We start from the raw sequence: 15,207 nt of genomic DNA, 5'->3' as shown, positions 1-15,207 counted from the left end.
GTCTCAACCAAAAAGCTAGTCGAAATAATCAACAATTTTAGCAAAGTTGCAGGATACAAAAGAAAATCACATAAGTCATCAGCATTTCTACATATCTCCAACATGTCAGCAGAAAGAATTAGAAAAAGAAATTCCATTTAAAATCACACTAGACAATATAAATACTTAGGAATCTATCTGCCAAGACAAACACAGGAACTATATGACTACAACTACATAATTAAAACTAGATCTAAACAATTGGAAAAACATTGATTGCTCATGGGTAGGATGAGTTAACATAATAAAAATGACAATCATACCCAAATTAATTTACTAATTCAGTGCCATATCCATTAAACTACCAAAAAATATTTTTAATGAATTAGAAAAAAAATACCAAAGTTCATTTGGAAGAACAAAAGATCAAGGATATCCTGGGAAATAATGAAAAAAACATGTGAAGGAAGGAGGATTTTCAGTCCCAAATATCAAACTATACTATAAAGCAGTGGTCATCAAAACAATTTGCTACTTGCTAAGAGACAGAGAGGAGGATCAGTGGAATAGACTTGGGGTAAGTGACCTCAGCAAGATAGTCTATGATGAGCCCAAAGATCCCAGCTTTTGAGACCAAAATCCGGTATTTGATAAAAACTGCTCATAAAATTGTAAGACTGTATGGGAGAGATTAGGTTTGGATCAAATCTCACACCCTACACCAATATAAACTCAGAATGGGTGAATGATCTGAATATAAAGAAGGAAACTATAAGCAAATTAGGTGAACACAGAATAGTATACATGTCAGATCTATGGTAAAGGAAAGTCTTTAAAACCAAGGAAGAGCTAGAAAAAAATCACAAACTGTAAAATAAATAATTTCAATTATATCAAATTAAAAAGGTTTTACAAACAAAACCAAGGCAACCAAAATTAGAAGGGTAGCTACCAATTGGGAAACAATCTTCACTACAAAAACTTGTGACAACGGTCTAATTACTCAAATTTATAAAGAGCTAAACCAATTGTACAAAAAATCAAGTCATTCTACAATTGATAATTGGGCAAGGGACATGAGTAGGCATGTTTCAGTTAAAGAAATCAAAACTATTAATAAGAAAATGAATAAGTGCTCTAAATCTCTTATAATCAGAGGAATGCAAATCAAAACAACTCTGAGGTATCATCTCACACCTAGCAGACTGACTAACATGACAGCTATGGAAAGTAATGAATGCTGGAGGGGATGTGGCAAATTTCAGACATAAAGCAAAGTCGGGTCATTAATACATTGCTGGTGGAGTTTTGAATTAATCCAACCATTCTAGAGGGCAGTTTGGAACTATGCCCAAAGGGTGCTAAAAGTCTTCCTGCTCTTTGATCCAGCCATAGCACTGCTGGGTTTGTACACCAAAGAAATAATAAGGAAAAAGACTTGTACAAAAATAATCATAGCTACACTTTTTGTGATGGCAAAAAAATGGAAAATGAGGGAATGCTCTTCAATTGGGGAATGGCTAAACAAACTGTGGTATATGTTGGTGGTGGAATAATTTTCTGCTCAAAGGAATAATAAAGTGGAGGAATTCTATGGGACCTGAAACAACCTCCAGGAAGTGATGCAGAGGGAAAGGAGCAGAACCATGAGAACATTGTACACAGAGACTGATACACTGTGGTGCAGTAGAATGTATCAGACTTCTCCATTAGGGCAATGCAGTGATCAGAACAACTTGGAGTGATCTATGAGAAAAAAACACTCTCCATATTTAGAGGAAAAACTGTGGGAGGGGAAACACAGAAGGAAAAAAAAAACTGCCTGAATACATTGGTTGAGGGCATATGGTAGGGGATGTAAACTCTAAATGAACATCCCAATGCAAACACCAACAACATGAAAATAGGTTTGTTCAAGGACACATGTAATACCCAATGCAATTGTGTGTTGGCTGCAGGAAGGGTGGGGGTGAGGGCAGGGAGGGAAATAATATAATTCTTGTAACCAAGGAATAGTACTTGTGATCATGAAGCAAATGACCTTATACTGGACTAGATGACCTCTAAATTTCCCTTTAAGTCCTGTCTGAATTTTGTGTAATGACTAGAGCAAACCAAAGACCAAAGTCTTGCATCTTATTTGGAACTTGACCACTTAGAGGTTTTTTGATAGCCTTGAAGAAATCATTTAACCTCTCTGGGTCTTATTTTTCTCTTTGTAAATGTAGATAATAATTCTTGTAATCCCTAAAATATAATATTGTTGTAAAGAACCTTTCATAAAATTTAAGTACATATATTTATTTTAATTAAATTCTCCAAATATTTATTAGTAGATCAAAATGCTAATCTAGGAGTTAAGAAGATTTGAGTTTGAATCCTGCCTCAAAAGATAATCTTGGACAAGTATTTCACTCCTCTGTTTCCTCTTCTAATCAATGGGCATAAAAATAACTCCTACTTCATGGGCTTGCTCTAATCAAATGAAATAATTATGTAAACACTTTGTAAATGTTGATGTGCTAAATGAATTCCACTTTTTAGCATCAAAAAAGGTCACCTTTTTGGAATCATGAAAAGGAATGCTATAAATGCATGCAGAGAAAGAACTGTAGAAATTCAGAAGAAAACACTTGATTTATCACTTTTTGGTGGATATATCACATAGGGTTTTGGTCTTCTATGATTACTCTTTTATATAATTAATTATATGGAAACAAGTTTTTAATGGTAATACAAGTAAAATTCAGTGGAATTGCTTGTCAACTCCACGAGTGGGGAGGAGAGAGGAGAGGGAGACAAAACAAAACATGTAATCTTGGAAAAGGTATGTATAAATCTGTCACTCTAATAAAAAAAGAAAGAAGTCACCTCAAATAATATGTTCTAGAATGTTGCTCTGAATTGAAGTAAAATTCACTAACCCTACAATTTATAAACTGTTCTCTTCTCTTTCTGAAAAATCATATACTATCTTCATTTCTCTAATCTTATAGGACATTTCCTAACTGCCACAATCTTATAAAGCTCATAGCCACTGTCCAAGAATTTCAGTACCCTAGGCAATCTGGATCAAGTGAATTGACCTCATTGAAAGCAGCTTACTCCTTTACTCATTTCTCATTACTTAACTTTAATATCTATTCCCTATAAGGTGTTTTTGTTCTCTTCAAGACAAAGAACCAAAAAAGCAAGACATCATATAATAAATACTTGTGATTATTTTATCATTGTGATAATTTTTATCATCAATTAAAACTGTCTATTTTTAGCATTAGCCTCACATTACTCTTGCAGGCTAGCATGGGGAAAATTTTTCTCTCTTATCTGTCTTTCAAAAATGAGAGGCTTTTGCCTGCCCATCTTTGCAAAATGGTAGTGAGAGTGGAATATTTTCCATTTTTTATCTATCTCTACATCTACACTTGCAAATTAATAAGTTTGATATGGGAATATTTTCCACTTATTTTTACAGGGTGAAAAGTGCATATAAACACACACACATACACACACATACATTTATCCATATATCTCTTATAAAATGCATATATATACATATATATTTCTTCTATTTTAAGGGATTTTCCTTTTTCATTTATATAATAATGTGACAAGTCCCTAAAGTAGACTGATTATACTATGAGGAGAAAATTGCTAATATATATGAGAGATACTTTGAGATAGAAAGCACAAATTTGACAATTGAATAGATACATGAAAGGAAGGACAATGAAAAGTCCAAAATGACAAAATGATTGTGAGCCTGGGCAACTTGAAGGTTTCTGGTTCTCATGATAATAATAGAAAATTAGAATGAAACCTGTGTTCTGGGAAAAGATAACTTCTGTTTTATTCCTGAGCTGAGACACTGCTAAGACATAAAGTTTGAAATTGAGTTTATAATGTGGGGACTGGAATCAGAAGAGAGATTATGAATATACAATTTTGGAGTCATTTTATGTTGAGATGGAGGAATGGAGTCAAGATGGCTAATAGGAGCACAGAAAGCTAGAACCATTTTGAGAATACTCACAAATCAAACTTAAAATAGCACCTCAAAAGAAATACTGGAGTCAGAGAACCATCAAGGAGATAATTCTTCTGCAGAAAATAACTTTAAAGTTATGCATAGAAGATCCATTTTATAGAATAAAGAGAGGAACTGGAAGTAAAACTGCAAACAGTGAGATACAAGCCACCCATAACTCACCTACTGTCTTGGGTTCTGAACCTGAGCACAAGTCAAATTCAGGACCTTAAAAACTTGCCTAATTCAACACAAACCTCTCATCTACCCCTTGAATTCCCAAGCCATGGAGCAAACTCTATAATGAGGCTCCAAATCCATGATATATGGCCTGCTTAAGTCCACAATGAAGACCCAACTCCAAGGTCAAAGTAACTTACAGTGCTCTGAGGCCTAGTAATCCATCATTAGTCCCTACAGCGTATTGAATCAGCAGGTTCTAGAGTATTCCAGAGTCCATTATACCACCATGGAAGAACAGAAAGTTGCAGAAATCAAGAACTAAGACTGAGGGTAGCAGCAAAAACAAAAACAAAAAACAAAAAACCCCTGAATTTTAAGAGAGAGCTCCCTCAACCTTGAAGTCAACCTACTGTTAAGATCAAAGAAAAAAAAACAAAGAAAAAAAAGATGGGAAAAATGAGAAAACAGCAAAAGAAATATCTAACTACAAAAATTGTTTTTTGGAGACAAAGAGCAAGGCACAATGTAGGAGACAATGAAATTAAAGCAACCACATGCAAAACTTCAAAGAAAAATGAGAATTGGTCTCAGGGTCCAGAAGAATTCAAAAGGTAATTTAAAAATCAAATAAGAGTGGCAGAATAAAATTAGGGAAAAGAAATTTGAGTAATGCAAAAAAAAGCTAAAAAAGCAAAATTGTTATATTGGGAAGTTTCTTAAAAAATGAAAATGACCAAATGGAAAAGGACATTAAAAAGCTCATGAAAGAAGATTGTGCTTTAAAAATTAGAATTGAGCAAAAAGAAGTTGATGACTTCATAAGAAATCACAAAAAAATAAAACAAAATCAAAAGAATAAAAAAAAGAAAATATGAAATATTTCATTGAAAAAAACTGACCTGGAAAATAGATCCAGGAGAGAGAATCTAAGAATTATTGCAGTACCTGAAAGTTGATTAAAAAATAGCCTTCAGAGACTTCCGGTCAAGATGGCGGCTTAGAGAAAGCTAAAGTTCAGACCTCCAGAAACCCTTCCCGACCAATCACTCGGACCTAAGGGGTAGGAGCACAGAGTCCAAGGCTCCGGGAAGCTGCAGCCAGGCCCCCCGCAGAGAGCAGGGTCCTCTGAAAGAACAGTAACCTTCAGGGGCAACAAAACAGCCTCATGGCCAGCTATTCTGAAGGCAAATTCCTGAAAGCAACCCAACCCAGTCCAGTCAAGGGGGCACCTTAGCAGCAGGGAAACAGAGAGAGCCGGGGGAGAGTGTGGCCCCCTGGTCCAACCTTCCCAGTTCCAGTGAAAGTCATTGCCTTAAGGCATATTCAGTTTAACCCAGGGAAAGCTCATAGAACCGACAATCTGCCCAGGACTAAAGCCTCTGAATGCCAGACAGAGATAAGAAAAGCTAATCCTCCCCATTCAGAGATGGCAAACTCCACAGAAGCACAGAAGCCCAAAATACCAAGAAAAATAAGAAGAAAGTAGTGACTTTGGACACATTCTACAGAGCCAAAATACAAAATACAGAGGAGATAGAAGACGATACCAAAGAAAATGCTCCGAAACCTTCCAAAGGAAATGGAAACTCTCCACAAACCCATGAAGAATTTGAATCAGAAATGACCAAAAAGATGGAAGCCTTCTGGAATACACCTTCTTCTCAGCACCACATGGCACATTCACAAAAGTTGACCATACATTAGGTCACAGAAACATAGCACACAAATGCAGAAAAGCAGAAATAATGAATGCAGCCTTCTCAGATCACAAGGCAATAAAAATAATGATTAGTAATGGTACATGGAAAACCAAATCTAAAACCAATTGGAAATTATAGAATATGATACTCTGAAATTGTTTAGTTAAAGAAGAAATCATAGAAACAATTAATAATTTCATCGAGGAAAATGACAATGGAGAGACATCCTTTCAAACCTTTTGGGATGCAGCCAAAGTGGTAATCAGAGGTAAATTCATATCCCTGAGTGCATATATCAACAAATAGGGAGAGCAAGGATCAATCAATTGGAAATGCAAATGAAAAACTTGAAAGCGATCAAATTAAAACCCCCCAGCAGAAAACCAAACTAGAAATCCTAAAAATTAAGGGAGAAATTAATAAAATCAAAAGTGATAGAACTATTGATTTAATAAATAAGACAGGAAGCTGGTACTTTGAAAAAACAAACAAAATAGACAACGTACTCGTCAATCTAATTAAAAAAAGGAAGGAAGAAAAGCAAATTAACAGCATTAAAGATGAAAAGGGGGACAGCACCTCCAATGAAGAAGAAATTAAGGCAATCATTAGAAATTACTTTGCCCAATTATATGGCAATAAATACAACAAATTTAGGGGATATGGATGAATATATACAAAAATACAAACTGCCTAGACTAACAGAAGAGGAAATAGAATTCTTAAATAATCCCATATCAGAAAATGAAATCCAACAAGCCATCAAAGAACTTCCTAAGAAAAAATCCCCAGGGCCTGATGGATTCACCAGTGAATTCTATCAAACATTCAGAGAACAGTTAATCCCAATATTGTACAAACTATTTGACATAATAAGCAAAGAGGGAGTTCTACCAAACTCCTTTTACGACACAAACATGGTACTGATTCCAAAACCAGGCAGATCAAAAACAGAGAAAGAAAACTATAGAGCAATCACCCTAAGGATTATAGATGCAAAAATCTTAAATAGGATACTAGCAAAAAGACTCCAGCAAGTGATCAGAAGGATCATTCACCATGATTAAGTAGGATTTATACCAGTGATGCATGGCTGGTTCAATATTAAGAAAACCATCCACATAATTGACCACATCAACTAGCAAACCAGCAAGAACCACATGATTATCTCAATAGTCTCAGAAAAAGCCTTTGATAAAATACAACACCCATTCCTATTAAAAACACTAGAAAGCATAGGAATAGAAGGGTCATTTCTAAAAATAATAAACAGTATATATCTAAAACCATCAGCTAATATCATCTGCAATGGGGATAAACTAGACACATTCCCAATAAGATCAGGAGTGAAACAAGGATGCCCATTATCACCTCTACTATTTGACATTGTACTAGAAACACTAGCAGTAGCAATTAGAGAAGAAAAAGGAATTGAAGGCATCAAAATAGGCAAGGAGGAGACCAAGTTATCACTCTTTGCAGATGACACGATGGTCTACTTAAAGAATCCTAGAGATTCAACCAAAAAGTTAATTGAAATAATCAACAATTTTAGGAAAGTTGCAGGATACAAAATAAACCCACATAAATCATCAGCTTTTCTATATATCTCCAACACAGCTCAGCAGCAAAAACTAGAAAGAGAAATCACATTCAAAATCACCTTAGACAAAATGAAATACCTAGGAATCTATCTCCTGAGACAAACACAGGAACTATATGAACACAACTACAAAATACTCTCCACACAACTAAAACTAGACTTGAGCAATTGGAAAAACATTAACTGCTCATTGATAGGATGAGCCAATATAATAAAAATGACCATCCTACCCAAACTTATTTATCTATTTAGTGCCATACCCATTGAACTACCAAAATACTTCTTTACTGATTTAGAAAAAAACATAACAAAAGATCAAGGATATCCAGGGAAATAACGGAAAAAAAAAACACATATGATGGGGGCCTTGCAGTCCCAGACCTTAAATTATATTACAAAGCAGCAGTCATCAAAACAATTTGGTACTGGCTAAGAAACAGAAAGGAAGATCAGTGGAATAGACTGGGGGAACGCGACCTCAGCAAGACAGTATACGATAAACACAAAGATCCCAGCTTTTGGGACAAAAATCCACTATTCGATAAAAACTATTGGGAAAATTGGAAGACAGTGTGGGAGAGACTAGGAATATATCAACACCTCACACCCTACAAAATGGGTGAATGATTTAAACAAAAGAAGGAAACCATAAGTAAATTGGGTAAACACAGAATAGTATACATGTCAGACCTTTGGGAGGGGAAAGGCTTTAAAACCAAGCAAGACATAGAAAGTATCACAAAATGTAAAATAAATAATTTTGACTACATCAAATTAAAAGGCTTTTGTACCAACAGAACCAATGTAACTAAAATCAGAAGGGAAACAACAAATTGGGAAAAAATCTTCATAGAAACTTCTGACAAAGGTTTAATTACTCAAATTTATAAAGAGCTAAATCAATTGTACAAAAAATCAAGCCATTCTCCAATTGATAAATGGGCAAGGGACATGGATAGGCAGTTCTCAGATAAAGAAATCAAAACTATTTATAAGCATATTAAGAAGTGTTCTAAATCTCTTATAATCAGAGAGATGCAAATCAAAACAACTCTGAGGTATCACCTCACACATAGCAGATTGGCTAACATGACAGCAAAGAAAGTAATGAATGCTGGAGGGGATGTGGCAAAGTAGGGACATTAATTCATTGCTCGTGGACTTGTGAACTGATCCAACCATTCTGGTGGGCAATTTGGAACTATGCCCAAAGGGCAACAAAAGAATGTCTACCATTTGATCCAGCCATAGCACTGCTGGGTCTGTACCCCAAAGAGATCATGGACAAAAAGACTTGTACAAAAATATTCATAGCTGCACTCTTTGTGGTGGCCAAAAACTGGAAAATGAGGGTATGCCCATCAATTGGGAAATGGCTGAGCAAATTGTGGTATATGTTGGTGATGGAATACTATTGTGCTAAAAGGAATAATAAAGTGGAGGAGTTCCATGGAGACTGGAACAACCTCCAGGAAGTGATGCAGAGTGAGAGGAGCAGGACCAGGAGAATATTGTACACAGAGACTAATACACTGTGGTATAATCGAATGTAATGTACTTCTCCATTAGTGGTGGTGTAATGTCCCTGAAAAATCTACAGGGATCTTGGAATAAAAAACACTATTCATAAGCAAAGGATAAACTATGGAAGTGGAAACACCGAGGAAAAGCAACTGCCTGACTACAGCAGTTGAGGGGACATGATAGAGGAGAGACTCTAAACGAAACTCTAATGCAAATACTGACAACATGGAAATGAGTTTGAATCAAGAACACATGTGACACCCAATGGAATTACGCATCGGCTATGGAGGGGTAGGGGTTAGGAAAAGAAAATGATCTTTGTCTTTAATGAATAATGCTTGGAAATGATCAAATACAATATTATTTAAATCTAAAAAAAAAATTAGGAACATTAGTCAGAGGAGGGAAACCAGGAATGTGAAGGACCTCAAGTGTGTTCCAAATACAAATATGTTGAAGGAAATGGCTATATTTAGCCCAAAGAGAATATTTAAAGGAGATATGACACCATATTCAAGAACCATTATGGGAAAAAGGAATTAGATTTCTTCTGTTTGGGCCCACCGAACAGAAACCTGAGCAATGAGAAAGAGTGGGTAGTGGAAAAAAAAAAGAAATCGAAAGTATTAATAGGCACATGAAAAAGTGTTCTATATCTCTTATAATCTGAGATATGCAAGTCAAAACAACTCTGAGGTATCACCTCACATCTAGGAGATTGGCTAACATGCCTGAACAGGAAAGTAATGTATGCTGGAGGGGATGTGGCAAAGTTGGGACCTTAATCCACTGCTGTGGATTAAGCAAATTGTGAATTGATCCAACCATTCTGGTGGGCAATTTGAAACTATTCCCAAAGAGAACAAAAGAGTATTTGCCCTTTGATTCAGCTATAGTACTGCTGGGTTTATACCCCAAAGAGATAATAAGAAAAAAAGTCTTGTACAAGAATATTCATAGCTGCACTCTTTGTGGTGGCAAAAAAATTGTATAATGAGGGGATGCCCTTCAATTGGGGAAAGGCCGAATAAATTGTGTTTTTTGTTGGTGATGAAATACTATTGAGCTTAAAGGAATAATAAACTGGATGAATTTCATGTGAGTAATGACCTCCAGGAATTGATGCTGTTAGAGGTGCAGAACCAGTCAAACATTATACCCAGAGACTGATACTCTGTGGTACATTTGAATGTAATGAACTTCGCTATTAGAGGGAATGTAGTGATCCTGAACAACTTGGAGGGATCTAGGAGAAAGAACACTCTCCACATTCAAAGGAAAACCTGTGGAAGTAAAAACACCAAAGAAAAACAGCTACTTGATTACATGGGTCAAGGGGGATATGATTGGGGATATAGACTCTAAATGAACATCTTAGTGCAAACACCAGCAACATGGAAATAGGTTCTGATCAAGGACACATGTAATACCCAGTGGAATTGCAGGTCTGTTATGGGAAGGATGGGGGAAATGGAGGGAGGGAAAGAATATGATTCTTGTAACCAAGGAATAATGTTCTAAACTGACTAAATAAAATTATAAAAAGAAAAACAATACTATATAAACTATTTGGCAAATTAAGCAAAGAAGGATGTCTACCAAAATTTTTTTTTCATGGCATAAACATGGTGCTGATACAATTGGAAAAACACTAATTGCTCTTGAGTAGACCAAACTAATATAATAAAAATGACAATCCTATATAAATTAAATTACTTATTCAGTATCCTTCCAATTCAATTAACAAAAACACTATTTTATAGAACTATAAAATAATTTAAAAAATCATTTGGAAGAACAAAAATCGAGAATATCAAGGAAATTTAAAAAAAATGGATGGTGGCCTTGTGGTACCAGATCCTAAACTATATATATATATATATATATATATATATATATATATATATATATATATATATATATATATAATATTTCTTCAAAGCAATCTGGTATTGAGTAAGAACTATAAAGGTGAATCAATGGAATAGAACAGCTATAAATGACCTTAGTAATCTAATATTTACTAAATGAAAGAATTCCTTTTTTGATAGGAACTCAGTATTTTACAAAAAAAAATTACTGGGAAAACTGGAAAAAGTAGGGCAAAAATTAGGCATAGAACAATATCTTACACCCCTTACTGAGATAAGGTCAAAAGAGGGATGTAATTTAAGCATAAAATATGATTTTATGAGTAAATTGGGAAAACAGAGCATAGTTTAAGTGTCATGCCTATGGAGAAAGGGAAAAATTATGACCAAAGCAAAGACAGAAAGTATTAAAAAATGTAAAAAGAAGAATTTTTACTATATTAAATTTAAAAGAGCTTATATAAACAACACCAATGTAACCAAGATTAGAAGGAATATAATGAACTGGGAGTAAATTTTTATGACAAATTTCTCTGGTAAGGACTTCATTTCTCAAATACATATAGAGAACTAAGTCAAATTTATAAGAATACAATTTATTCCCCAATTGAGAAATGGACAAAGGATATAGATAAGCAATTTTCAGATGAAGAAATCAAATATTTACATAATCATATGAAAAATGTTCTAAATTAATATTGATTAGAGAAATGCAAATTAAAATAAGTCTGAGGTACCACTTCACACCTATAAGATTGGCCAACATGACAGTAAAGGAAAATGAGAAATGTTGGAAGGGATGTGGCAAAATTGGAACACTAATGCATGGTAAATGGAGTTGTGTACTGAAACAATCATTCTGAAGGCCAAATTGGAATTATGCCACAACTGCTATAAAACAATGCATACCTCATGATCCAGTAATGTGATTACTAACTCTATCCCAAAAATATATTTTAAAAGGGGAAAGGACCTACTTTAAAAAAATATTTGAAGTAGCTCTTTTGGAGGTGTCAAACAATTGAAAATTAGATGCTTGTTCCTCAATTGGTTCAACAAATTGTGGTATATGATGATGAAGGAATACTATTGTGGTGTTAGAAATGACAAACAGGATGATTTCACAAAGTGGTGGAAAGACTTACATGAACTCAGGCAGAGTGTCAGAATCACAACCAGGAGAATATTGTACATAGTAAGAGCAATTTAGTGAGATTATCAACTGTAATAGACAGCTACTCTTAGCAATAAAATTATTCAGTAAAATTCAGAGGGACTTATAAAAAATAATGCTATCCCTCTAAAGAAAGAATTGTTAGAGTCAGATTGGAGATCAATGCAAGCCATTTTTTCACTTAAGGTTTTTTTTTTTGCTTTTGGTTTAATATAATTATCCTCTCTTATAACAATGAAATATATCTATATCTATATCTATATCTATATCTATATATATCCCTTACCTTACATCTTAGAATCAATACTGTGTATTGCTTCTAAGGAACAGAGCAATAAGGGCTAAGCAATGGAGCTTAAGTGACTTGTTCAGGGTCACACAGCTAAGAGGTGTCTGAGGCCAGATTTGAACCTAGAACTTTCCATCTCTAAGCCTAGCTGTCAATCTACTGAGCCACATACTTGTTCCCAACAGTGATATGTATAACTCAGATTGAATTGCTTTCCAGCTCTGGTGGACAGGGGGTGGATTAGAAAGAGAGGAGGGAGAGAGACAATATGTATCATATAACTTCAGAAAACATATGTGGAAATTTATTACTTGTAATTGGTAAAATGAAATCTCTTCATAATTAAAATAATATAAATAAAAATATTGGGAGATGGTCTTGAATCCATGGGAGCCCACAGAATTGCCAAGTTAGAGAAGATAGTCAGAGAAAATCATAGAGCTAAAGATAGAACACTGGAATATGCCCATAGCTTGTAAGTACAATATAGATGATCTAGCAAAAGAGAAATTCTCTTGTCCTTTAATTTGCTTGCATCCTTATATGTGAATATTTGTAAAGAGATTGATCCACATCATTCCTTGTAGGAAAAGCAGCTGATTCTAATCCTATCTTTCTGTTAAATAAATATGTCATTCTTCTCTATACTTTCGATTGGTAAAATATATTACCAACTATTCATGTGTAGTGAGTGCATTTCCCTCTATTTATTCTGCTTTGTTTCTTGTGCTACAATGCCTTCTAGCTTTTCCTCCTCTCAGAGCTATATGGACTATTTCTCTTCCTAATTCTTCTGCTATTCATATTACAAATAGGGACTTTTAGTTGTGCTTTTCCCATATTTGTGTAATTATTATTAGTCCTTCAAGAATTCCTATTCCTTTGTAGTCTTTCATTTTCTTTGTCCCTTCAGTTTCTTCCTAAGCATTCTGTTTTGTCTCTGTGTGTGTGTGTCAATTTTCTTTCCTGCATTTCTAATTCTTCTGGGCTTTCACTTCATCTACATGTGTCATGTAATTTCCATTTCTTGGGTCTTTTCCTATATTAATTTCTCTTGGTGCTTCTCCTTTATTGTTTTTCCCTTCTCCATGGACTTCAAACAAAGCAATGTTTTGTGAAGCAAGTCCGGCCCATTTCCTTTCCATGGAAAAGAATATCTTTCTTGTTATTTACTGGATTGCATTCTCATTCTTCTGTAGCTATTATGATTCTATTTCTCTCTTTTTCTACCACTATTTGAAATCCAGTTGTAGTGTCCTTTATTTTTTATTGAAGTACCTAATCCTTCACTTGTTCTTCTCAAGTTGCCTAAACTATATATCCGTTTAAGGAAATACTGGAAAATTGTTATTTACTCATCTTTTAATTCAGTGAATATTTATAGGTCTCCTATGTGCAGAAATGCTTGGAAGACTCTGGGAAAGATGCAAAATTTTGATATTACATAGCTTTTTGTGAAGGTAGTTGCATTGGGATAAGAAACATGGGTAAGTATAACACAATAGTAAAAGGACAAATGTATTAGAGTTACAAAATAGCATGTTACTTTAAGTTTGAGGGAAAGATATCTAGGAGGAATTGAATTTTAAAATTGTATTTTAAAGGACAAGTAGTAATTCAGTAGGCAAAGAGTTGAAAGAAGGACACTATAGGCATAGGGAGCCACATGAGCAAAGACAGAGAATACACTGTATGAATGAATTATAAAGGGTAGTTCAGTTTCACAAGGGCTTAGAGGACATGAAAGCATGGGATATCTAAATATATATGTATATATATATATATATATACATATTTATATATTTACAGGTATTAAGGATACAAAAATAGGATACTTTGAATGCTAGGCAAGGGAATTTAAATAAACATAGGAGCAATAGCTTGATTATGAGGGAAACTGCTCTCACTAATATCCTAACCAATATTTTAAAGGTTATGAATTTTAAAGAAACCTTTAGAATGAGGACTGACACTGATAATCATTAGACAGACAAATTTGTTCTGTGAAGATGGGGATTATACACAAAATAGTTGATGGAAGTTATAGCTCAGATAATCAAGTAGATCTTATTATCTTAATGGCCACAGTATTTTATAATTTTATACCTTTGTATGCAAGTTATTATACCTCTCCAGATGTCATGATCCCTCTAGTTAATATTTTCTTCCCTCTCAAATGTTGTTATATTTACTTATTTGTATACCTGTTGAATCCCATCAGAGATCCTTGACAACAGAATTCAGACTCTTTTCTTTTTTGTCTTTGTAGGCTCTTGTCCCTGGAACAATGTCTTACAAAGAGCATACATATTTTAATTTCTACTGTATTTATTATGTAAGGAGGAAAAAGGGGTTATTTTAAAAAGTTTTGGACTGGAATATTTAAGAGTGTTGTCACCAGGAATTTAATTTATTCCAAAGAGATTTATTTATAGTTTATTTACAAAATGTAGAGAGTGAAGAAAATCAGAGAGAGGATAGGGTAAGATATCTAGCATAAGCTCTAAGTAATTTACTCCTGGCCGCAGGGAGGGAGAGTTGGTGCTTAGACCTCAGTAAAGCCAAGGACCTAGTGAAATCTCTTCAGAAAAATACAGCAGTTAAGGGTCAACATTTTTACTCACCATGTATCAGTTCAAAGGAAGAGATTTTAGAACAGTCTTACCAGGAAAACAGGGTCTCAGGTCCAATCAGCACATTCTTCACCAGCCTCCACTTCAAAGATTGTAAAATTGCTAGTAGAACTCCACTCAGAAAGTTGTCACTCTCTTTTAAAGACACTTTGTCTTGTGTCACTTCCTGTGCCTTCCCCTAATTCTACAGCTACCAATCAACGTTGAAGTCCTGCTTTAATACT

This window comes from Monodelphis domestica, chromosome 4 (assembly GCF_027887165.1).
Source record: "Monodelphis domestica isolate mMonDom1 chromosome 4, mMonDom1.pri, whole genome shotgun sequence".
Classification (NCBI taxonomy): domain Eukaryota; kingdom Metazoa; phylum Chordata; class Mammalia; order Didelphimorphia; family Didelphidae; genus Monodelphis; species Monodelphis domestica.
Note: the sequence above shows the minus strand (reverse complement) of the source record.